The 25,792-nt window shown below is 35.6% G+C and overlaps 1 long non-coding RNA gene across 1 annotated transcript in view; it reads left to right on the forward strand.

Annotated features, from left to right (window-relative positions):
* LOC148279538 (uncharacterized) overlaps positions 1–25,792 on the forward strand; it is a 47,107-nt gene that overhangs the window by 19,944 nt on the left and 1,371 nt on the right. Inside the window, exon 2 of the long non-coding RNA XR_015822836.1 lies at positions 20,124–20,328. This is a non-coding gene — a long non-coding RNA (uncharacterized LOC148279538). The remainder of the gene's footprint in view (positions 1–20,123; positions 20,329–25,792) is intronic.

Genomic DNA, 25,792 nt, shown 5'->3' on the forward strand with positions numbered 1-25,792 from the left:
CGCCCTTGTGGTGAGTCATAAAAATGGCGCTATATAAATTATACAAACATTATTATTATTATGTCAGTTTATAGTCCAAAACAACTCACAAATCGCTGATGGACTTAACTACATAAATTTTTGAGTTATATTTTAAGTACTCGAAAGAAATAGGTTATTTTACATTTTTTTATATTTAGTTCTAATTTATTGACTTTGAGAATTTTGCTGTCTTCCGCGAAGAGCCAAAAGCGAGAGTTAGAGAATGATTTGACAACATCATTAATAAACATATTGAAAAGCAGGGTTGCCAAATGGGTACCCTGAGGTACACCCGATGTAACATCAACACTGGTTGACAAATAGTTATCTATCCGAACATTTTGTTACCTACCACTTAGGTACGAATTAATAAATGAGAGTAAGTAATTAAAAAAATATCTCTTATTCCCAAGGCATGTAATTTATATATGAGAATTTTATGATCTACTTTGTCAAAAGCCTTGGAAAAATCAGTATTAAGAACGTCAATCTGCTAACATCCTCAAGTGCTTTGACAATAACCTGGGTATAATCTACCAGGTTAGAGCAGCTTGATCTGGCAGATCTAAATACATGCTGTTCATCCATCAGTATATTTTTAAACATGGGCGAGATTTTGCTAGCAATAATAGCTTCAAACATTTTAGCTATACAAGATAATGTTGAAATAGGCCTATAATTGCCAACATCAGATTTATCGCCTAATTTAAAGACAGGCCTCATATAACTTATTTTCCATGATTATTATTATTCCATGATGAAAGATTAAATATGTATGACATTGGTTTAGCGAGACTGCAGCTACAATTTTTTAATAATACATCTAGAATACCATCGGGCCCAGTAATATTTTTTGTTTATGATTTATTTGTTTATTTATATACGGCATTTCTGCCATTTACGTATGTTAGTGGATATGAAACATAATGCAATAGGATATATTAATACACATATAAAAACACAAACCTATATATTTTAGACTTAGTGATTTTAAACACAACCATCTCAAAGAAATTTCACAAATAATAACTATTTTAGGCCATCTTTTGAAATTGATTTCCCCTTGTTGCTAAGAATATATTTGTAATTTATTTTTGTATCAGAGTAGAATATTTTATAGTCCCTGCACTGGTACCTAAAGCGTAAGACTGATGAAAAATAACACCATGCTAGATTAGCACTACACGTTAAAGGTTTGTAGGTAACCTACCTACTCGTACGTACAATAAATAATATGTACATATCATTAAGTTGGTAGCATCGCATAGCCACATATGTATCGGTGGCGGGGGGGAGTGAGGAGTGAGGAGTGAGGACGTTGGCAGCGGGGGGTGGCGGCGGGAGGGAGAGGAGCAGGGGTCTCCGACATTTGACATTTGATCCCAGACAACCGACACAGCTATGCGATCGAAATCCATCCATAGCTCGGCGACACTGTCGGGGCTGACAGGGGCACCCGACCCGTGGACGCCGAACTGAACTACGCAAACGTCAAAACTTGCTGTTTCGAAACTACGGTATCAGAATATTAACACTGGGGGAAAATAACACAATATAAAGTTAACATTCCATACAGCTGTACCTTGTGTTTTTAAAATATCTGGTATTTTTTCAGTACTTTTGTATCTATATTTATTATCTTCTTCTTTTCCACATCCGGTTTTTTAGTGGAGCATGTAGACATCACCGGTTGCCTCCAGGAGACCCTATCGCCAGCCAGCATTTTCGCATCTTCCCATGTCAATCTAGCGCCTCTTAATTCTGTCGAATAAAATCGGAAGATCGTCATCGACGGCCTTCCAGGACGGCGTGAGCCCGCGGGTCTAAAGAAGAGGCGACTTGAGTTTAGGTTCTCCTGAGGCATGCGTAGCATGTGCCCAAGCCAGGTCCGCCGCCGCATCCTCAAGACGCTCGTTATAGGAGGCTGCTGCGTCCGTTCTCGTACTTCAATGTTAGTTATTAAATCGAACCACCTTATACCTAATATTCTTCTAAGTTTTGACCTTTGCCAAGATTCGCATCCATATAGGAGTACTGGCATTATACAAGAGTTAAATAATCGGCATTTTGTTTTGATCGAGTATAGACTAGAGTTCCAGACAACACGCATCATGTTAAAAGTTGCTCCAGCAATTCCTAGGCGGGTTGTGAGCTCTTCGTGCTGTGCTTCCATCCTCAGTCATTTGAACTTCCAAGTATTTATAGCTGTCAACTTTCTCGATCCTCTGTCCATTATTATAGAGAGGCTGATCAGGGTCAGGACAGGATTTGTTGCACATAATTTGCGTCTTTTTTTTGTGCGTTATTTTAAGGTGCGAGCTTTTGATTTAGCTGTAATTTTTATTTACAAGGCTATACTTACTGAAATATTGTTAATAAATTATTAGAAATTTTAAATTGATTACTCTTTGAAATGTCTTTGTGGTAAATTATTAAGTTCATATGAATTATGTTTATATTAATTATGACGATAGTTAAATGAGATTAACTAACCAGCTGATGGAAGTTATTTGTGAATTGTTTAAAATTTTGATTATTATTTTGTAAGAAAATAAACTTCTTGAAAATAAAAAAAATACAACCAGTAGTGTCTCTCTCACAAGAGTGTTTCTTTTCATATTTTTAAAAAAAATAATTCTATAGCTTTTTGGATGGGTACTTATAAAATAGTATTTATAATATTGCGAGAAGTAATCCAAGAATTATGAAACTGGAATCGCATAAGATTAACTGAACTAAAAATAAGTCATACAGTCTTAACATTAGGATTGTCAAATAACAAATTTATGTTATATGAAATACGGGACACGGGTAGACCCCGATACATATTCACTTTGCTTTGCCTATTGGCAAAAAGTTCTTTTTTTTTGCAAAGATAAAGATTTGCGTTCTTTTAATTTACCCAAAAAAAAAATTGCATTTAATTTTCGGTGAGTTGTAAATAACTTAAATCAAGTTAGGGTCGAGTGGGGTTTGAACCTCGGGGTCAAATCTGCGAGTCCGCGACACCTAGCTGCGGGACCACGATGCGATCCGTTTGATAAAAGAGTATTATTTGTTTTTCTGCTTGAGAATAAAACATATTTTTGTTTGTAAGATAATTATTATTAACTCGACAAATCGTGGTGCCATAAAAGACAGTTAATGTGATAAAATGCGGTCATACTTATATAATCAGCTTTACGGGGAGCTCATTATCTCGAGTATTGGACAAATAATACACGCTGGTCTTTATCAGTTCTAGGGTTAAGGCAAAAAAGATCCGTTTCAAAGATTTTTGTGTTTATCGCAAACATTTATATGTAAATTAAGAATATTTTATTCGTAGCATTATCACCCAATACTGATACGTTATCTGTGAAATGATACATAAATGTACACGAAACATTTCATTTGACATTGTGTGCGACACGTTACGTGAACTCGCTCGACGCTTGATATCCCGTCCTTATCGACTCCTCCGTACTGTAGTAACTGTAGCCTGTAGCGCTATAGCGCAGCCACATATATGGCATTACGCGAGAGCTACTAAGCACTGCAGTATCTAGTATCTACTATCTCCTAACTACTAATGTCACCGTCTCCGTTCATGCGGCCGTGCAGCGTAGCGCCGCGCCGGGCCATTCTCACTCGGCAATTATTATTCATCACTTTTACTGTACTCGTACGCAAGATAAATCTTATTTTTAGTTGCCCTCTAATCTGTGCTGCGACTCTCTAAAGATAATTTAAATGGTCATGTTTATTTCTACGCGAGATAATGTATAATTACTAAGAAAACACATTATTTTATCTGATACTTATTAATGTTTTTAGAGTAGACTGCTACTTGTGTCTACAGTCGTACAAAGCGATAGTGAAACTTTTATTTAATATAATATTTTATAATCGGTACTAGCAACGGTGGAAACCTATATTAGAATGTTCATAACATAATACGACATAATAATGTCGTAAGTTGAATTTATTTTCTATTATTCAATAATACAAAAGATCATTATTAGAGACCTAACTACTGTACCTACTATAAACTAATTATTACGCTACGCACTTTGGTTCGATTTCATCACAGATTTGCGTACATGTAATATTTATACTTTTTACGAATATATGCATATAATATATTATTTAAAAAGAAATACTTATTTAATGGGGATAGTGGGTACAAGAAATTTTGGATCTAAAAGGACCAATGTCAGATTTCATTTTTTTCTTACCGACGTTTTGTACAGGGTCTATGTCAATTAAACATATGTATAATGAACTATTTTATGTGCACATACATATGTAGTAATGTTTTTATTAATATTAGTTATCAAACAAGTAAAACAGTTTGTTATAACGCCACAAAATGGCTGAAAAATTACTCTCCTGTAATATTGCTATTTACCACATTGGCCCTTTCAGATCCAAGCCACAGAATTCGTTCATATTTCATATAATTCATAAAACAAGATATAAAACCGTGTAGAGCGAATGGACATCAAAATACGGAGTATTCGCATCGTAAATCTTATTAGATCTTATTAGATTTACGATGCGAATACTGATAGAGGACCGAGAAAGACGTGATATGACCAAATCCAACAAATAAATACTCGATTTTGGACAAGTCAAAAGTCTGAATAATCGGCGCGAGAAGATGTTTAACTTTTTAAAAAGCGAGGTCTGTAGGTATGTAACGACAAAGTTTCCCTTACGGGGAAACGATGTGTTGGTGTGATTTTTGTAAATTGAAATGTTTTAAGATCCAGTTGATGAAGTTCGTGCTTGAAAGTTAGCAAGACTTTGAATACCCATAAACGCATTTTCTAAATATCCTGTGAAATAAAAATAGTAAGAACTAGCGACCCTTTACGAGTAATATAATTGCATAACTAGACCATGGGTAAGTTATAATTTATAGCTAAACATCGATTCATTTAATTGAGAATGTTCCTAGTTGGAGCACGGGTCACGAGTTATTGACCCCTGAGCTGGCGCTCTCCGCAAAACACTAAACTATTTCCTATAAACTATAGGCCGATACAGTTTTATATAATGTTTAATTATGAGGCTCAATTAAAAACATGGGTTTATTACACTACTCACTGACAGATTAAAAAACCATTCTTATACAAACGAAAGACAACTTAAATTTATTTCAACAGAGAGGGAAAACATTTTTGAGAAGGGAATATGGAAGTCTAGGCATTTACAGGGCTTGTGACCTGTCATTGGCTGGTTTAAGTGGCCACTTTACACACTGTGTAACATTCACCATTCTGCCCATGTTTGAACATCCACAAAAATGTTTGATTATGTCCGAATACTTGCTGAATTGAGTATAAAAATTGGAAAATTGTTTTCAGGCATTGCCTAGTAGGTGATTTAGTTCAGCCGGATGAACCTCACCCACGTGATAAAGGTTTCAGCTCTTTTACTTCACAAAAGTCAACAGATGGAAGAGTTGAGGAAATGTGGATGTTCAAACATGGGCGACTGATACTTAAATTTACAAATTTGGAATAATTTAATTAAGTTTGAGTATCGTTCGTATTTTATTTCAACAATGAACTGCCACTTACAATTTTCACTCGCAATCTTGAATATTTTAGTAACGATAGATGCTTATTGAAAATATTAAAATCTACCTATGTAGCAATATAAAATTTTAATCAATATTGTGTTATTTCAATTTATATTTACTTTACCTTTAAATATATTTATACTTATTTATTTCAAGAAAACAACAACCATTACTAAAAATACAAAGTTATAAAATTTACGAAAAATGTAGGCCGATGATCGTTTTATTTAAATTACTTAATATTTTATTTTTGTAAAGTATACTACTTCTTACTACTTTGACATTAGTCTCTTTCATGCATTTGTTTCTTTTTTATGATATGTACGTATTGAATGTATCTTTGTAATGTATATGTTATATTTAAATTAATTAATTGAATACGTATAGTAAATGTGCCGCAATCAATGAGCTCCAAGAAGTTAGCCAGACATTTTATAATTATTTTCTTAGTCTTGAAATACACTCCGCAAAAATTGCAGCATTTTTTTTCTGTTTCATAAAATAAATATTTGCGTTCTTATGATTTACCAATATATTAAAAATTTTGTACCAATTTCTTTCAGTTGTAAGAAATCGTGGAAAATGGGAAATAAATTAGTAGGAGTTTTTAAAGTATACTTGAGAAAAGTCACTCCACTTATAAAAAAAAAATTACACTGGTAATGAAATAACTCATAAATATAAAATGAAAATGTTCCTTCGTTGTGAACTCGGTCTTAAGAAACCCGTGTAAAAGAATATATGGCGCTTACGCTTTTAAAATTCAGTATCTAATACTTTTTTTAATAGTAAGTATTTATTTTTGGTTTTTCTTATGATTTATTTGGGAATATAAGTATCTATAAAGAAATAGCGTACGTTGCGCAAATATAACGTCATCTTTCTCCGACTAATTCTCGAAAAAAGTCTGTGTCAAAACACGAATGATTTTCCTCTAACAATCTCAGGCACAAGTGGGGCGTCCGTAGACTGTAGACTTCTATAACCGGGGTTCCCAAACTACGGAGAAAAAGCGGAAAAATCTACTAGCAAATTTATGCAATTGTGAAGACTTACAAAACTCCAGAAATGATGATTTGAAATATCGCTACACTGCAAATGAATCAGTTCCATTTATCGTCCAATTTTATGTTCTGGAGCGAAGGTTTCTATTAGCAAAAAAAAAATTAAATAACATATTATGAAATACACCAAAACAAATTATTAACACTGTGTAGTCCTCCTTAGAATAGGTGTGAGAAGGACTCAAACTAATTTTGTGTAAAAAAGTATTTTATATAGTATATTAATGAAAATACAAATAAAAAAATAGAACTATGGTAGTATGTTAGCATTATAGGACCGGTGCGCGTGAGTTGATTTGAGGTCAAATGAGAAAGATGGAATAGTAAAATTGAAGTTATTTATTAAGTACATAGATACACACGAGATATATCCTATTTTTTGTATAGAAGGAATTTACAATAGCGAGCTGTGGGCAGGCGACGCGAAATGCCAAGATAAAATGTAGTGAGTTCTTCCGATGCGCGGGGTTTAATATCTCGTCCGGGCTGACGTTGCAGCGGTCTACGCGTTGCGAGCCAAAGCGGAGTCCGGACCTGCCAACCTCACGGCTGTTGGTGTTGCTCGCCACAACATGATGAGCCAGCCAGGTCTCGGCCCTCGGGACTGAGTGAGACTAAAAAGCCTGGAAACCCTCGTTCTATTATAATAAAACCTTCAAATACTCTCTTAATCTAACTGCCAACATACTCTTCTTCTTCCTGGCTGTATGTTCCATTTACCAGCAGTCAGCCCTTCTAGTCTTCAGTCGACACGTCGGACAGGGAGATTTGTCGCTCGGTTTATTTTTTTCGGCCGGTTGCCACCCGACGCCGACAGACGCCGACCCCTCTCGCTAACTGGGGCTCAGGATGCCACCGTTGACTATCGTCCCTGCGCTGCCATCCTCGACGCAACGTCCTGCCCGACGCCGCTGTTTCGAGAGAAGATCTGTGCCTCTTCCGCCTGTTCCGCCGTACTGATGCACTTCATCTCCGCCATCGCAGTCGTTGAGGTTTTTACCCATAGCCCTGGGCGAGGGATCAATACTGGGTCGTCCGAACTCAGTCCGAACCTAGACTTCCATATTCTCTTCTCAAAAAGGTTTTTTCTCTCGGTTACAACAAATTTAAAACAAGTATATTGTTTTATTCGTAAACACTACCTAATTTATGGTATAAGTAAATAATCTGCTATATTTATATATGGTAGAAATAAATTACGAACAATTTGAGAATAAGCTAAAGAAAAACTTCCTAACACAGTTAACATTGACTGTATTTTGAAAATGAAATGTATGTATGGAAATGGAAGTATAGTATATATTTTTTCAATTTTACTTCAAAAACTCTGCATTTAAAAGTGTATTAATTTTAGACGAAGACCCAAAACTTTAAAAAAAAATATTTTTCATGGACACAATACGAAAATAGCAGAAAAATATTATATTTAACATTCTAAAACGAGACAAGGACAGTCGAGACTAATAAACCAGGGACTGAAATTATACAATAAACTACCAGAAAAAAAACAAACAAAAAACTCAGACAACCTTTACAAAGCATGTTTAAAATATTATCATTAACAATAGAATATGAATTTAATAAAGAAAAAATATTTTGTTAAATGAATATAATCCGTAAGGGTTTATAAATAAATAAAAAAAGAATCATTCTTGATAACGATCATTCCATATCCGATTACCAGCTGGAGCATAGTAATTTGCTTTCTACAAAGAGCCTCCAGGTATCTCTGTCGGCTGCCAGCTCTCGCCAGACCTTCCCGAGCCAGGCTCGCGTCCCGCAGCTCTGACATGAACTGCCGACAGTCACATCAGAGACGTCGAGAACCCGATGCCTTGTAGTGTTGGGAAGCGTGGTAAGGAGGCACCCGCAAAATATGGTCCAGCCAACCGGATGGCTTTCGCTCGATGACAGTTGCCACCGGAATCTGCTGCGTACGTTCTCCTATTTATTAATTCTTTACAAAGTCAAACAAAGCTAGGCCAAAATACATCGATGGGAACACTCGGTTCCTATAGAGCCATTCTATATTTTTCAAGAACCCCTCCATGTGGAAGCTATAAATACGTCCGTGGTTCTGGGTTCTGAGAATTGATGAGGTGTTAGGATTGTAATCAATATAGAACCATCGCTATCGTTCATCGTAAGTTCCTAAAAAACGTAATTTAAGCTAATTTTAATCAAAATGTGATCTCTTAGACGAATGCGTGGAAAAATCTATGCATGACAGGGTTACGAATAATGAAATCAAGCGAGAATGCAAATCTGAGAGACTTATAATTAAGAAAGGATCCCCGAGATAGTTTTTTGAACGGATGATGGAATAATGGTAAAAACAGATATATACATATGGCGAGAATGAATAGGAGCACAGGACAAAGACAACCAAAATAGACGCGGCATGATCAGATTAACCAAAATCTCAAGTCTAGTGATCTCCAAAGTAGACACAATCGAAGAGCATGTACGACAAGATGTGGATGAAGCTAGGAACGTATGTCAGGGTAGACTGTGTGTGGCGGTTTATCCTCTCTGTTTACCCCTACGGGGAAAATTATCAATATGCATTGCGATCGGTGTACCAATGCAGCAGTGTCCCATGCACCATTGGGTGCGGAAGGGAATGATGAGGATGTTTATTATAAGCCATTATGCATTCATTGAGAGCGGAACCTATTTTATTCGGGCAATATTTACTCAAAGCGGTACAACTCATCCGTCGAGTTGATTCGTGAACAGTGAACACTTATCGCTAGTAGGTAAATCGGAAGGTGAAATATAAAAAATTGGAATATTAAGCAGTGACGGTGAAATAGTGGGACAAGAAATGGAGCCGGATAAAGTTCACTGAATATTGTAACCAGAATCTAAATACATAATATTATTCCGTAGGTAGAGGTTGTCTGCACGTACCGCGTACGCAATATATGTACATGTCTACACAATATACACACATCAGCTTCTTCTGTTAGCATTTACGCGTATTTATTACATTTTCCATCTTGCATTGTCATCGCATAGGGCCCAGAACACACGGCGAAACGCAAAAATGACGAAACTGCAACTCTAAGTTACTTTTGAGTTTCATTTAAGTTTATGTCATATGGTCCTATAGGGAACCGCACACGATGCCACAAGTCTGAAACCCGTTTGAAACGCATTTCAAATCAGTTGCATTAAAACTGGCTTGCGGGAAACTCGTGTCGCGTTTTATTGTTTTTGCCGCGTTTTTTTTGTCCAGAAAATGGCTGAGGACGAAAATAAAAATATTAAATTTGTTTTGAAAGTAGAAAAGTATCCTTGTCTGTACAATACAGGCTTATCAAGCTACTCTCGCGAGACGGAGATTGATAACGCATGGGCAGAGATTGGAAAAACAATGAAAATCACAGCTGAGTGATCAGTTTCTTTTTATTTATTCATTCTTATTATCTAAACACAATAATTCCATTGCCAGGGCAATGCAACATGTGGTTTTAAAAAAATAATTATTTAAATGTTTTCTTAAAGATAAAACTGAAGGTTTGGGTCCCGGGGTCACATCATGCGGAATTATATTACTGGATCGTTGATTACTTCCCGCATTGATACTTGCTGACTGATATGATTTTCCTTCCTCGGATATTACAAAATTGTGCAAGACACAAGCGTTTTTGACTGTATTATTGACCAGCTCTCGTATTCGACAACGAATCGATGATTCTAAAATCATGAATTTTCCTGTTAACATGCCAAAAGCACATTCAACACTGTTTCTAGCACGGGACCGTGGGTAATTAAAGATACGTGTGGTGTCTGTGGCAGTTCTTCCTGGAAATGGTCTCATTAAATATGTTTCCAATGGAAAGGTTTCATCTCCAAAAAAGTAAAATGGAATTCCATTATTACTGTCGTCAAGTGGTAAATGGGCTGGGGTGGGAATAATAAGGTTCTTCTTTTACGCCCCCTCGCTTGTCGAAGGTATAAATACATAACATGAATATCTTCATCACTTGAACTCGACATATTGAAACAGACTGAGACAGACATCTGCTCTCAGAGAAAACCAATGACTGTATCACTTCATCACTGATTTCAAACCTTGGTTTGATTGGTTGATTTCAAAACTCTCTTGTTTCACAGGGGTTTAGTTGCAGTTTCGTTTCACCGTGTGTTCTGGGCCTTAATAAAGTGTTTGCTTCTATAGAATGCATAAAAGTCAGTTGCATGGAAAAGTTTGCTTTATTTTAAATATTATATATACTTAAACTCATTCAATAAACTTAAACTCGTTAAAATAGCATTATATGAACGCATTAGTTAACCCGAATTTTTTTTGATAATTATCCTTAAGATAAAAATAAATTTATTTAATTTATTTTTATATAATTTTGAATTCTCTATCCTTACTTTTGTTTTGTATAAATACATTGAACTCCTTAATAAAGATACTAGTCAAATCAATGATGTCGCACACGTTCAACAAAATAAACGCGCGATTCACTACACGAGGTCTTATTGTGGCGGATGATCACAGGATACTAAGGTGGGAAGTGAACAGTGGCTAAAAGAATGTTGAAGTTGTAACAATAAACATTGTTAACAATGCGTACCCACAGAATTCGCAACCAAATATATTGAGAATAAATAAAAAAAGGTTTTAACATACCAAGCAATGGTCTCGGGTTCGATTCCCGACATGGTTGATATTTTTTTAAAGGGGTGTTTTCACACCAGAATATTTCATAGATCTTTATTACTTTATAAATGTTTAAAAAAGGCGATATTTCCCTATTGTTAAAGTAGATTTTCGAAATGGACTTTAAAGCGCGTAGCGAATCGGTTTTTATATCTTCAATCGTGTCAAAACGGTGTCCCCGGAGCGGTCTCTTAAGCTTAGAGAATAGCCAGAAGTCACACGGTGCTAAATCAGGCGAATACGATGGTTGTGGAACGATATGAGTTGAATACTTGGTGAAATGGTCTCAAAGCACCGATGCAGTGTGAGATGGTGCATTATCGTGGTGCAAAAACCAAGAATTGTCGGCCCATGATTCCGGTCTCTTTTTGCGAATAGCTTCTCGTAAACGTAACATAACGCTCAAATAATATTCCTTGTTAACAGTTTGACCCGACGCCGACGCGACGGAAGGAGTCCATAGCACCACACCACGAAAATCGAAGAAAACTGTTAACATGATCTCGATTTTCGATCGACTTTTCGGTCTTGACTCGACTCACCTTTTGCACGGTGTTCGCTGGATTGGTCGGTTGTTTCTGGAACGTATGTATAGATCCTAGTCTCGTTTCCAGTTATCGTGCATTTCACCTCATCCTGACTTCCACGCGACGCTGTTTTTCAAAAACAATTTAGTTATTTTGGCACCAAACGAGATTTCACTCTTTTTAGGCACAATACATCTTTCGAAATGGTCTGGACTGATCCAAATGTCAACAGTATCAGCGAGATCTCCAATTACTATTAATCGACGATTTTTGAGCATCAAATCATTGATTTCCTTGACGTGTTGTTCATCAGTTGATATTGATGGTCGTCCAGGGCGATTGTTGTCTTCAACGTTTCCTCGGTCTTCTTTGAACTGTTCATACCACTTGTAAACATTTTTTTGAGAGATAACCTAGTCACCGAAGGCCTTCTGCAACATTTTCCATTTTTCTGCATCGGAAATTTCATTCCGCAAACAAAATTTAATGTAACTTCTTTACTTAAAAGAACTCGGGCATTGTAAAAATCGTTAAATTATTTTTGGTTGCTTACAAAACACGTGCGTAACTAATGGACAAATGCAGATATTGACATGAAATTTGACACATATATCAGTGACAGTATTACCAACTAAAAAAAAGCCAGAATCGAAGAGCCCGCGTATTTTAAATGAAAATTTCACCATATTTTTTGATCCCATTAGTATATTGTTTATTAGTTAAGGCATAACCAGGTGGTAACATTTTATTTGTACAACTGCCTAAAAAAAATACATTTCATACATTACTTCATTTATTTATTTATTAACGCCCAAAAGGCTTTGACATATTCAGAGGTTACAAACAATTTTCAAATATAAAAATACAATTTAAAGTGAAAAAAAAAACAAAAATTACTAGGAACTCTTACAATAGTAATGTAAAAACGGTTACGTTGAAGTTAGATTATTATTGTTTAATGTGTATTGGTGTAAGGGTCATCGCGTTTGCCTACCATGCGAGAGATCTCGGGTTCGATTCCCGACATGGTTGATATGAAATATTTATTTAAAAGGGTGTTTTCACACCAGAATATTTCACAGTCCCAGGACTGGTACCTGAAGCGTAAGACTGATCATCTTATCTTCATGTAACAAAAAAAATATCAAGATACCCTGCGATTGGTGTACCAATGCAGTGCCCTATGCACCATTAGGTGCGGAAAGGGAATGATGATGATGATTTTTATTAGCCTATTAAATTATTATTAGCCTGGACCAAACATCAAAATTGACGTCAAATGGCACATGAACAGACAATAATTATCGTGCAATAAATTTTCTAAAACGAGTGTGGTACGGTTTCTCAACCCCGGTAGCATTGACAGTTTTTCGAAGAACGTAAGGTCAACGAGGTTTCTGACTGTTTTAGTCAACGTATTCTGCCAGACATCACATGCCAGTCCAGATTGCCAAACTGACCAGACACACAGGTACAGACTGTTTGGTACCCAAAAGGAGGAAGAAGACGAATGGCTTGTTGTGTGTAGGCAGAGAATGAGGTAAAGTGTGTAGCCTCCTGAATATAAAGCGCACCGCACACTGTGACGGCTGCAACAAACCAAATAGACAAATGTTAAGATTTGTAAAATTAATTTATTAATTAATTTATCTGTACTTAGATTTACATTTACCTGCACTGCATTGTTTTATATTTTGAAAAAATAAAAATAACTCCTAATTTTGAAAAATTAATATTAATTGTAATTCAAGTTTTTTTTTAAGCGATTAATAAGAAGTGTTTTATTTTTTAACGTATTGTTTTTTTTATAATTATGCTTTCTGTAAACTAATGTTCGTCCTGAAATGAGTTATGGAGCTTCTGGGAATATAGTAATATACTGTGTATTTGTGTACCTAATATATATTTTGAAAATAATAAATATAATATAATGTTTTTAAAATTATAAATTGGGAGGTTAAAACAATTATCATCTTTCCATGTCCGCTCCCTATTTGGAGCATATGGTGTCCACAAAGAGCCTCCAGGCATTTCTGTCGGCTGCCAGTTCATGCCCAGCCTTCCAATTTAGGTTCGCGTCCCATGGTCCTGACCCGTATAGTAGGCAAACGTAGTTAAGGCTCTCATGAGGCATCCGCAGTATAATGACCCAGCCAATGGTATCGCCTCCGCTTGACGACAATTAGCACCGAAGTTTGCTGCGTCCGTCCTCTTATTTCCTCGTTCCTTACAAAGTCGAACCACCGCACTCCTATGACTCGTCTGAGACGTATATTCTCAAATCTCAGTATTTCGCTGGTTTGGGCCTAGTGAGGTGCCACGATAAGTTATTATCTTGTGTTTCAATATTCTTTGCAATAGGTCTTTAACTGTCATATAGATAGGTAATAATAAGAATCGGTTTAAGTTTAACCATTTTTAATTTACTCTCAGAAAGTTATTCAATCTTATAGTTTTTAAGGTTTATATTGAATTTATGAAAACCTCGACGCAAAATTACAGGTTTAAGTAAAGATTTCACTATGTTCTAACTAAATACATCAGCAATATCCTCAACTTGAGCTTTACTATAACGAAAGCGCCTTCTTCAACGTCATTAATTTCAAGCGGGTCTGACACGGTTTTTTCGTTTTCCTCGGTTGAAGATTCGGAGGCACATTGTTCATATTCTTCGTGATAACTTATGACGAATGTCCTAGAATTTGTCGATTCATTAACTGAGTACGCATTAGAGTCTGTAGTGTCCGTGTCGCCATAGCAAATGTTTTGATGTTCTCCTTTGTAAGGTTTTAGGTTTCTTTTGATCCTGACGGAAGAGAAAAATAGAATAGATTGCCATCCAATTGCTGTGGGGTATAAAAAGTTTTGATGGACAGAATAACCGGCTTGTCATTTTTAACGTGTATTTGATTTGAACCCCCATCAGATTTTTAAATCTTATTTGTTAACTTAAGCAAAAAGTCTGATTTCTGGGCCAGTTTGAACAAAACACCCGGTTACCTCGTTTAAAATTATATTTTTGTCACGTACTTATATTATCTACTTTTTTTAAGCAGTGGGTACTTTCGTTTTCTTCGAATAGGCTGATGTATTCTTTTTCTGTAATCAAGTTTTTGTCTTGGATAATGATTTTTTAAAGTAGTGTGTAGTGACAACCCTTGACTACTATCAAAATGTACTTATCAAATGTAATTCTAATGTTACCAATAATTTATCTTACTTCAATACATGATTTTGCTGAAGATTTCGGCGGTAGGCAAAATTACCTTGGTTTGGTAAAATTGACATATTTGACGGTACTACAACAGAGATGGAGAACATTTTAGAAACGGAAATATAGAAGTCTAGGCATCTACAGGGCTTGTGACCTGTCATTGGCTGTTTTAAGTGGCCACTTTACACACTGCGTAACATTCACTATTCGGCCAATATTTGATCATATGATTTTCACCCACATTAATAAAGGTTTCAGCTCTTTAACTTCACAAGCATCAATAGATGGAAGCGTTGAATAAATAGAGAAGTTCGTATTTTGGCAGAATGGTGAGTATTACACAGTGCGTAAAGTGACCACTTAAACCAGCCAACAGGTCATCAGCTCCGTATATGCCTAGACTTCTATATTTCTTTCCGTAAATTATTCTTCATCTCCGTTGCAGTATGTTAACGCAAATTTTTCTTTAAAAATGTATTTGTATGTTTGATGTTTTTAATTAAAGGCAAATTACTCCTCTAAATATAAATAAATATTTGCAAAAACGCATGTTCGAAGAAATCTAGATTCGGAATAACAATGTCCGAGTAGTTAGTCCCGAACGTCCCACTGTGTGCCAGATCGATGTTTTCTAATTTGTAAAATTTGTCCGCCTAAAGTCCAGTCCGTCTTACTTCATTTGAATATTTTGATCATATCGAATGTGATTGTAGCCGAATGTCGAGATCTGTGCGCTCCGGAGACGCGGAGACGCGGAGACGCGGAGACACGAATATAAAGATTCGGGGACATAACACAAATATTTCACATTGACTTTCCGATTTCTCTTTCCTAACTTCACTATTGGCCATGATGTTTGTTCACGCGCTGTGTCTGTTTCCACAAGAGCCGAGTTCTCGTAGTTTGGTGCTAGATAGATGGAACTAGTTGGGATTCCGCCGATTGCGGGACGATTCCTGAAATAACAATTACGTAAACACTCACTTCTGACTTTTGAGAGTGAGTGCTCGAGGAGAAAATTGGGCATGAGGTGGTTTGATTTCGTAACTAACATAGAAGTCCGAGAACGGACGCTGCAGCCTTCTATAACGAGTGTTTTGAAGATGCGGCAATGGACCTGTCCCTCGATTATAATGGGAAGATAAAGACGTCATACCTTCACCTTGACGGTATAGAATATAAATTTTCTCTAGCGATTACAAAGGTATACTACCGACCCCCCGCCTTCAAGTTTTGGGTAGGTACATCGATATGAAACAATTTTGTTCCACCGAGCAATTTTTCATTTAATTACGATTTATTTAAATTTTTAATCGTTTCGAGGTTGGCACATTTTTTCTTAAAACCCTATTAAAAATATAAGAGAGAAATAAGTAAATTTTGAAGACGAAATTTCGACATAACTGTCGGTTTAATAAAACGAACGCCTAGATGGAAAAAATAATCTCGCTAGGTTCTGCCCTATTAACATATAATATAAAATGAAGTATTTTTGAGAACTGCTACCATACAATATGTTGAACTGGTAAATGACGTATCTTTGTAGTAATTTTAACTTTTAAAAAATATATTTGACTTTTTGTACATAATTTTAAATGTACATTGGCGGGCTTATTGCCAAATGGCAATTTCTTCCAACCAAGCGATAAAATAAAAGTTTTATTTTTATAATTCAAGTTAAAAACATATTCAATGGAAAATAAAGATAAAAAAATGCTAAAGGTATATAAAAATAGAAATAAATGTATTTGTATATAAATTACCTTAAATCGATACAAATGGGAAAATGGAAAAAAGAGGAAAAAGGAAAGGAGGAGAGATTAAGGAAGAGAAAGGGATGTTTCTTCAGATGTGATTTAAACTGAAATACTGTAGTAACATCTTTGACGGTGGATGGAAGATGATTCCACAGTCGAGCGGCATGGACACTATATGAGTTAGGAGAAGAAAGAGGAATTGTAGAGTGCGTTGAGAATTAGAACGAAAAGGTAAACCATGAACTGATAAGCGTTGAAATTTTTCACGCAGGTATATAGGAGCGTTAGGACTATGAAGTACATTGAACAGAAGTGAGAGGGAGTGATAGTCTCTCCGCTGTTTAATTTTGAGCCATTTCATTTGCCTACGATAATCAGAAATGTGGTCATATTTTCTTAGACCAAAAATATACCTTTTGCATGTATTCTGAAGTCGTTCAAGTTATCGAGTTGCTCACAGCTTAAATCAGTCTTGGAAACATCAGCGTAATCTAGAATGGGCAGTAGTTATGCTTGTACCAGAGTGCATTTAGTATTAATGGGTAACAATTTTTGCAACCTTCTAAGTGAGTGTGGACTGAAAAATATTTTGCAGCTTAATTCATTAGTGTGAGCTCGCCAGCATAGATGCTCATCCAATAGTACTCCTAGATGTTTTATTTTTTTTAGACATAAATATTCTCATTGAAAATTGAAAAAGAATGTATCGAATAAAACAGTCCAATTAGTTATTATTTCTGAAGGTAGTTAATTGTAATTTTAAAAATAAAAATATTCATGAATGACCGGTTATCACCTTAATCCACTTAAATTGACCAATAACCGGTTTCATAGCTCTCGCGAAATCTTCATGCTGGCATGCAGAGTTTAATACTTAAACTCATTGTAAACTTCTTAAATACCTTACCAGTCGGACGATGTCACGAGAGCGATGAAACCGGTTTATTAACCGTTGTCTATATGCCTAACAAAGTGGATTAAAAAATCAATTTTTCGTTTTTCAAAATATCGAATAACGTCCAATATTATGACGCGGTTACTAATAAGAAAATAAAACTATAAATAAATATCCTCGGGCCGTGCTCGTGCGATGCTCGAGTGAGAAGGTCAAATTATGTAAGTAACCTTAAAAGGAATTCTTTAATAAAATAATATCGAAAGTACATCGACAGTAAAGTTGCACCGCGAATAGTTCACTCGTTGCGTAATTGCAGTGTGTGGTGTGTTGCGCGGGTCCGACTAGAGACTAGAACCAAATAATATGAGGTTAGCTAAACGGGACGGGCTGGATATAAACATTCGTATACAAATCGGTTATTAATTCAGGCATATTTTTAAAACGCAGTGACACGAAAACATATCGATAAAATCTTAGGCATAAATGTTTATTTTAGTTTGTTGACACCGATTTAATAGACGCGAACATACTTGTGCTTGCGTCGGGCGTCGGGCGTCGGGCTCCTCCATAGTACCAGTTCCGAGTCCCGTAAGGCAGTATCCACAGGATATGCGGGTATTAAGTATCTATGTACATTAGGGTGGGCCGATAATATTTTTTCTTCGAATTTTTAAATGAACAGGGTTTAAAAAATTGCTACTACTGTTAGCCCTCAACCGGAGCTTGAAGTTTTCGAAAAAGTCAATTTTTTGCGCTAAACTGTCTATTATTTCATATTTAAGTAAAAAATCAGTCTAATTAAATTTTATAATACGCATTAAACCTTATTAAATATGCATCTAAGGGCGTGAGTTGCCCTTTGTTTTGTAACGAATGGGTAGTATTGTTTTAATGAGCCATTGTTTTCGTCAATATTAGCCAGGTGCTCAACGGAATCAGTTCCGCGGAGTGTAAACTTTTTGCATTTCGGTGATTTTAAAACGTGTTCGAATTTGTTTTATTATGTATTATTAATTATTTTATTTTATTTATTACATATACGGCCTAAGTCAATTACAACAGTCACACGAAGAAACATAAATACAAGAAACTGAACAAAAAGAACATAAAACCATGTAGCAAAGACAAACAAGGACAATACAATAATGGTATACAATATATTCATAAAAACGAAAGACATAAGACTTCGAGCTAAACCATGCCAATTGAACTTCATCCCCCACTGTTTTAGTAGCGAAGAGACCCACGAAAAGCCGGAAGATCTATCCCAAAGAATTCCATGTCGTGTGATGAATGGACTAATCTACACATTCTGGAAGTTGGGGCATAAAAACAAAAGTTGCTCTTAGAAGATTTAATAAATAGAAGATTTTGACTTCTGGTGACATGGTTGGGAACATGAAAAGAAATTGATTGCAAAAGAGATGGGCCATCACTTATAGCATTAAGTATTTTGAAAATGCATATATGGTCCATCTCAGTTCTACGTTTCTTCAATGAAGACAGATTAAGAGATTGCTGTTTTTCAAAATGGGGATAATGACCCCTTTGTAATCCGAGCAACCATGCCACTTTTCTTAGAAAACGGTGTTGGACAGCCTCGATATGGTCAATATGAGTCCTGTAGAATGGAGACCAAATAGGAGAAGCGTATTCTAGATGGGGTCGAACTAGTGAGCAATAAAGAGTTTTGATGGTATTAATATTTTTGAAATCCATCGCCTCTACCACAACTTGATTCCTATTTTTGAATAGTGAGTTATTTACAACTCGTTAAAAGTGGTCTCAAAATTAAAGTATATTTGCCAATGACCACTTCTGACAATTTCCGTCTTCTCAGAGCGTATTCTAGATGGGGTCGAATTAGTGAGCAATAAAGATTAATGTGATTCAGTTATATATTTACTAACAAAAAATAATTTTATCAATATAGATAATTAACTAATTATTCAGACAGTTATAAACTTCAAACCTCGGTTGCGGGCCAAAAGTAGCGTGGAATATTTTAAAAATAATTTTTACTTTCAATGTGATCCAAAATGCAACTTTTTAGACCCCTTTCATTTTGATGTCTAAAAAAATAAAAAGAAACTTCATACATCATCGGCTCACTCTAATGTATATACATGCCTGTATATTATGTTGATTCGAGTAGGCGACGGGTTGGGGATGCGCCCGTGGCCCGGTGGCCTATGTAAAGTGCCGTCAGCCCATTTGGTAGTAAAATGAATCCCGGGCCAGCACCGGGGATCAGATCTTCCCGCGGGATAAGTTCGGCTCGGGATCGGCTTTACTATCCTGCAATAGGCGAGACTTTCCTAGTTCCTAAAACTGAAAAATTGTATAAATAAATATTTTATCTGAAGACAGTAATTTAACTTGAATCTGATTACAGATATAAATACGGTCTCCTTCAAATCGGACCGACCAACGGGGCTCTCATCAACTCTGCTTTGACTCGCCCCGCGCCAGGTCCGGGAGGAATGTCACACACCTAACACCTAGTGCCGGATATCCCCGGATAAATGACGCCCAGCACTGAGCAGGACGATGAAAAAGAATGCATTCTTAAAGACATCATCAAATTGAGTTTTTGAAAGGTAATTAAGTTGTTGGAACGATTGCAGAATGTTTGTTTACGTTATATCTTTAATATTCGTAAATTTGACCACATAACCGAATACCGTATAGATGAATACCGTACCGAATATCAGGTATAGAAGAAACATTCATATTCTATAACTTCTTCACAATATTTTAAATAGTCCCACATCGCCTGTTTATCAGAGAGAGCTCTTCCAACATCTATCACAACATAAACCATCTCTTCGCTCTAGAAACGAGATAACCCTTTTAATATCCCTTTTCGTTCTAATTTTCTTGCCTCCCCTTTACAGTAGTAGCTGCTCGATTGTGGAATAATCTACCCACTCAAGTTAGAGACTTTCTTTATTCTTTATTTACATTTAAATCAAGATTGAAATGTCACTATCTAAATGTTTGAGTTGTTCCTTTCTCCTTCTTATTTCCATACTATCACCTCTCCTCCCGCTCTTTTTTAGTTAATTTTTGTTTTGAATTGTTATTTAAAATTATAAGATTCTGCTAAAATATGTCTATGTACTTGTAATTTTTTCAAACTAAACGGTTTGGGTAGGTAGGGAGAAATTGCCTTAAGGCAATATGCTCGCCCTTATATGTATATAAATTGTATACAGGGTGTTATTTAAACTCTGTCACATCCAAAACCACGATGATCAGGGCAAGAAGACGTATTAGCATATTAAAAAAAAAAAAATCAATAAAATATTTAAAAAAACAAATGGTTACTTACTTCTGCAGGGGAGAAGCGAGGGGGGCGGGGCCGCGCGGTCGGTAGTGTATCAGTTTTGTGATATTTTTTTTTTTAATATTCGTTCTAAAAAAATTTAATGTGCCAATATGTCTTCTTGCTCATACTGACCATCGTGGTTTTGGATGTGACAGGGTTTAATGAACACCCTGTATGTGAAATAAATAAACAAGTACCAGAACAAGACATTTTATAATCTCGCGAAATTTCGTTGCCATTTGAAGAACAGCCTAGGACCGGAAACAATGAAGGGCGTGCGAGTGTTTCCTGCAGGAATGCATGCCAATTCCAGAGACTGGCATCATAAGAAGAAGTCTTAGTTCCTTGGCAATTAAGGACTAAAATCCTCGCTATGGCCAGAACGAACGACTTTAAAAATGGACTTCGAACTATTGTTATTAAATATTTGTATATAACCTCTTACCGACTTTTCTATATCTACTGGTTTCGAGACGTGCCCGTCTCTTCGTCACGATACCAATTAAACAAACACGCAAAACCCACTATACACCTTCACCATAATTGTTTCACAAAAATATGAATGCTTTTAGTAGGCAACCCTTACATGCACTGATTGGGTTATGAAAATGTTTGTTGTGGGAAAAAAAGTTGAAAAAGGAAGGAGGAGATGAAGGGAGGGGCGTGAGTTTATTAAGTATAGGGTGACGATTACAATGAAACATCGTATAATGTACTATATTGAAAGGTTATTTGATTATTGATCAAAGAAACTTTATTTTTTAAAGCCTTCCTAATGTGAAATGAGGTGATGGCGGCGAATGCTGCGGATTCCGTGGGCGACCAGACGTACGAATGCATCTATACTTCAGGAACTGGACATAGGAGAAAGACTAATATCCATGTACGAGAAAAGAATCCTGCAGTTCTTTGGACATTTTCGAGGGGGAACTAGTTAGGGATAGTTAGGAGAAAGCTATTATATATATTATATATAAAGCTAGAAGACAAGGTCGCGTGGACGTCAACCGATGAGATGGAGCGGCCTAGTCACTGAATTATCAGATCATCACGGACGAATGCCTATAGAAGAGCGCAAGACCGTTCTAGATTGAGGGAGACTGTCCACAGACGAGCCATGCCTGTAGTCAGGCGTAATCACCATCCTCGGACATGAGGCACGGATTGAAGAGAGAGAGAGTATGTAGGTGAAACAATTTTTTAAAAATGTTTTTGTGCAACAACTATGATGGACGTGTATTGCGGGTTTTGCATGTTGGTTTTATTGGTGTCAGTCCCGACGAAGAGACGGATACGTCTCGAAACCGGTAAACACCAAAAAATCGGTAAGTGGTTACATACAAATATTCAATAACATTTAGTTAAATGTTTGAACACAAAGTTAATGCTTTAAATATTAATAGGATTTCAAACTATTTATTTGGTTATTTATCCAAATTACCGAATGTATTTCATTTCTTTGTCCCGTTTGGCAAATTCAAAATATAAGGGAGGGCGATGTTTTGCATAACTAAATTAACACACAAATTGTTTTCTTTTACCCAAACCTTTTTTCAAACCTAGTTTTTTTCTTCTGTTGGATGGATATTGATGTATTAGAATAATTTATTATGGGAAATTAATTTAAATGTTTATTACGTCCCGTCCCCATATAGGCCATAATATTATGCAGTTCTCTATCTCCTGGGAAAATACTTGATACTCTTATATTTATTATCTTTAAATAATACATGTCTATCTGATAAAGGTTTTCGGTGATAAAACACTAATCTTAAAATAAAAAACGGTGCTTTAAAATATTTTTGAAGAAACGATAACCCTTGTGATTCTCGCCCTCGCTACAGATAAGGTGCATTACTGCATACTGACGTATCAGGAAGGAAAAAATCAGAAGTGTAGCCATAAAAAGATATTCATTCAGACAAATCCATCAAACCATCAGACGAAAATCACTTTCATTTGACAATAAATAAGCAGGTAACATTTAGTAATACTTTATTGTTTCCGATTACAATGAAAATTTAGGGAGTTACGTATATTCAACTGTCTATAAGGTAATGTTGAATTTCCTATACGAAAATGATGGGTGGAATATGACGCCATGTAAGTTAGGTATAAGCATAGTTTATCACCATATATATATTCTGTGGATAGTGGCTGCGGATAGCGGATAGCGGCTAGCGGCCATAGCGGGCAGCCTTTCCTTATCTCCCGGTCCCCTAAATACTAAATACGAGTATAGCTCCCATAGATAACATTGAACTTGCGCGCCCGTTGCCTGTATCCCACACTCCTGTAATATCTCCAGATTTATCACTCAATCCCGATGTGCCTTCAAATATGTATCAACAATATTTTGAGTCTTTCCAATTTTTAAGACAAGAACAGGATTCAACCACCGTGGGAAGTTATCAATATTAATAAATTACAAGTCTACATATGACGAGTGTGTTAATTTACAGGGGTTAAGTGGCCACTTTACACACTGTTTAACATTCACAATTCCGCCCATGTTTGAACATCTATATTCCTTTCATTCTTCCATCTGTTGATAAATTCAGCCCGTGCATGAAAAAGAGTAAAAAAATAAATAAAATTCAGGCGTTGCCTAGTAGGTGAAATAATTCTTTCACAATCATCCATCAAGGTTTTAACTATTTAATTTAGAGTAGTGCATGTTATCAGAGAAAAGGCGCTTATGTGGCTAGAGGATTTTCTTACTCATGGGTCACAATCAACAATACTCCTAACACCACAGGGAGTTGTACGAAATGAGGAGTCCAGTATTCTCTATGGACTTCCACAAGGAAGTGTCTTGGGACCTATTCTCTTCCTCGTATATATAAACTCATTGTGTGATTTGAGTAATGGCGGAAAAACTATAGCGTTTGCTGATGACACAGTTGTTTTGTTTGAGGCTAGTGACTGGAACTCTGTGTTTCAGAAAGCAAATTGTGGTATGAGAGTGTCAAAAACTGGCTGGTTGACAATCTGCTAACGCTGAATGTGGATAAAACAAAATATCTTACATTAAGTATAAGAGATGGGTCACCACCTGAAGCCAGTTTAAAGCTACATATTAACTCTAGAAATTCGTATCAATTATTGAACCAGTTGAAAATGTAAAATATCTAGGCATTGTGATTGACAGAAATTTGCGATGGAAGACACAGGTTCAGTCCCTGGTATCTAGATTAAGAAAACTGTGTCATGTCTTTAGCTCACTCAGAAACATCCTGGACGTTAGCACTCTCAAAAATGTCTACTTTGCGCTTTTCCAATTCGAGGCTGCCTACGGCCTAATTGGCTGGGGAGGTTGCTCGACAATTGTCATGAACAATTGTCATGAACCAATTGTCATGAACCATGAAGCATAACTCTAAGAAAGACGCAAAAACTAATTCTTAGAGTTATGCTTCGGTGTCCTCCGACTTACCTATCTGAACCATTATTTCAATTATTAAAGGTTCTTGATATCCGTCAAATTTATATTAAGAAAGTATTGACAATTTTCTGGTCAGGCGACTACGGGAGGAGGTCCTAACCGAATGCCCGTACGAGGTTTTCGCGTAACCTAAACTACTTCATACCGAGAACACGTACGATGTTTGCTCGGAGACACTTTTTATATATAGCTCCAAGACTGTTCAACGTCTTGGGTGAAAATATTTAGTTCTCCAAAACAACGTCTATATTTAAGATGAAGATCCATAATTGGATTAAATCGAGAGGTAGAGACCACTGTATGAGATTGCTTCGGGAATAAATATATAATATCGACGCTGTCATATACGAATATGTGTATATCACCTTTGAATAAACTTAATAGTGATGGATAATTATTTGTAAATATATATTTTAACTTTATTATTATGTTTTTAAAACGACATATTCTACCATATACTCGTATATGTAGATGTGTTACTATTATTAATTTTGTATTTATTTTTAATAAAAAATTATTATAAATGTAAATTATTAATAACGTATATTCATGTATTATTATATAACTTTTCTGCATTACCGTTTTTCGACACGTATAAATTTTTAAAATTTATATTTTTCTATAGTTATTTTGTATATTGTTTAAATATGTTAATAAGTGTTTTTGTTTTAAATATAGAAGAGTCCCGACTTAACACGAAATTTTCTAACAAGTCGGGACATAATTGTAATTGTACTTTATGATAAAATTGTGTATTTTTGTGCATTCAATAAAATAAAATGTTAAACAGTATGTAAAGTGGCCACTTAAACCAGCTAATTACAGGTCATAGTCCCTCTAAATGCCTAGACTTCTATATTACCCTGTATTAAATGTGCTTAATCTCTGATGTAATATTTATTTTTACATTATGTTTCTTGACATCCAAAACCTTAGAGGATCATCTGTTTATAAAACTGTTTTGTCTCATTAAAAATGAGAGCCATAAGCTGATTGTATATTTGTTGTTTTAAACGAGATCAATCCAGAACCCGTGTTAAAATGGATAGTAAACTCAGTATAGTAGAATCATATTTTCTGTATGAATAAATAATTATTCTTATCAAAATAAATAAACAACAACTTGTTTTTTAACCACTTATTTTTTATTTGTTCTACCAACCGGTTTCAAAGCTATACAAGGTTCTTTATCAAGATATAATTAACCAATGAATATCATCCTATTTTGTTTTAACAATATGATTGCTAAATATTTAATCGAAACATATGGAGCTCAGTCAAGTCTTTT

The sequence above is a fragment of the Micrasema longulum genome, unplaced genomic scaffold, assembly GCF_059751315.1.
Source record: "Micrasema longulum isolate JH-2025_06_02 unplaced genomic scaffold, ASM5975131v1 h1tg000705l, whole genome shotgun sequence".
In the NCBI taxonomy this organism is placed as follows: domain Eukaryota; kingdom Metazoa; phylum Arthropoda; class Insecta; order Trichoptera; family Brachycentridae; genus Micrasema; species Micrasema longulum.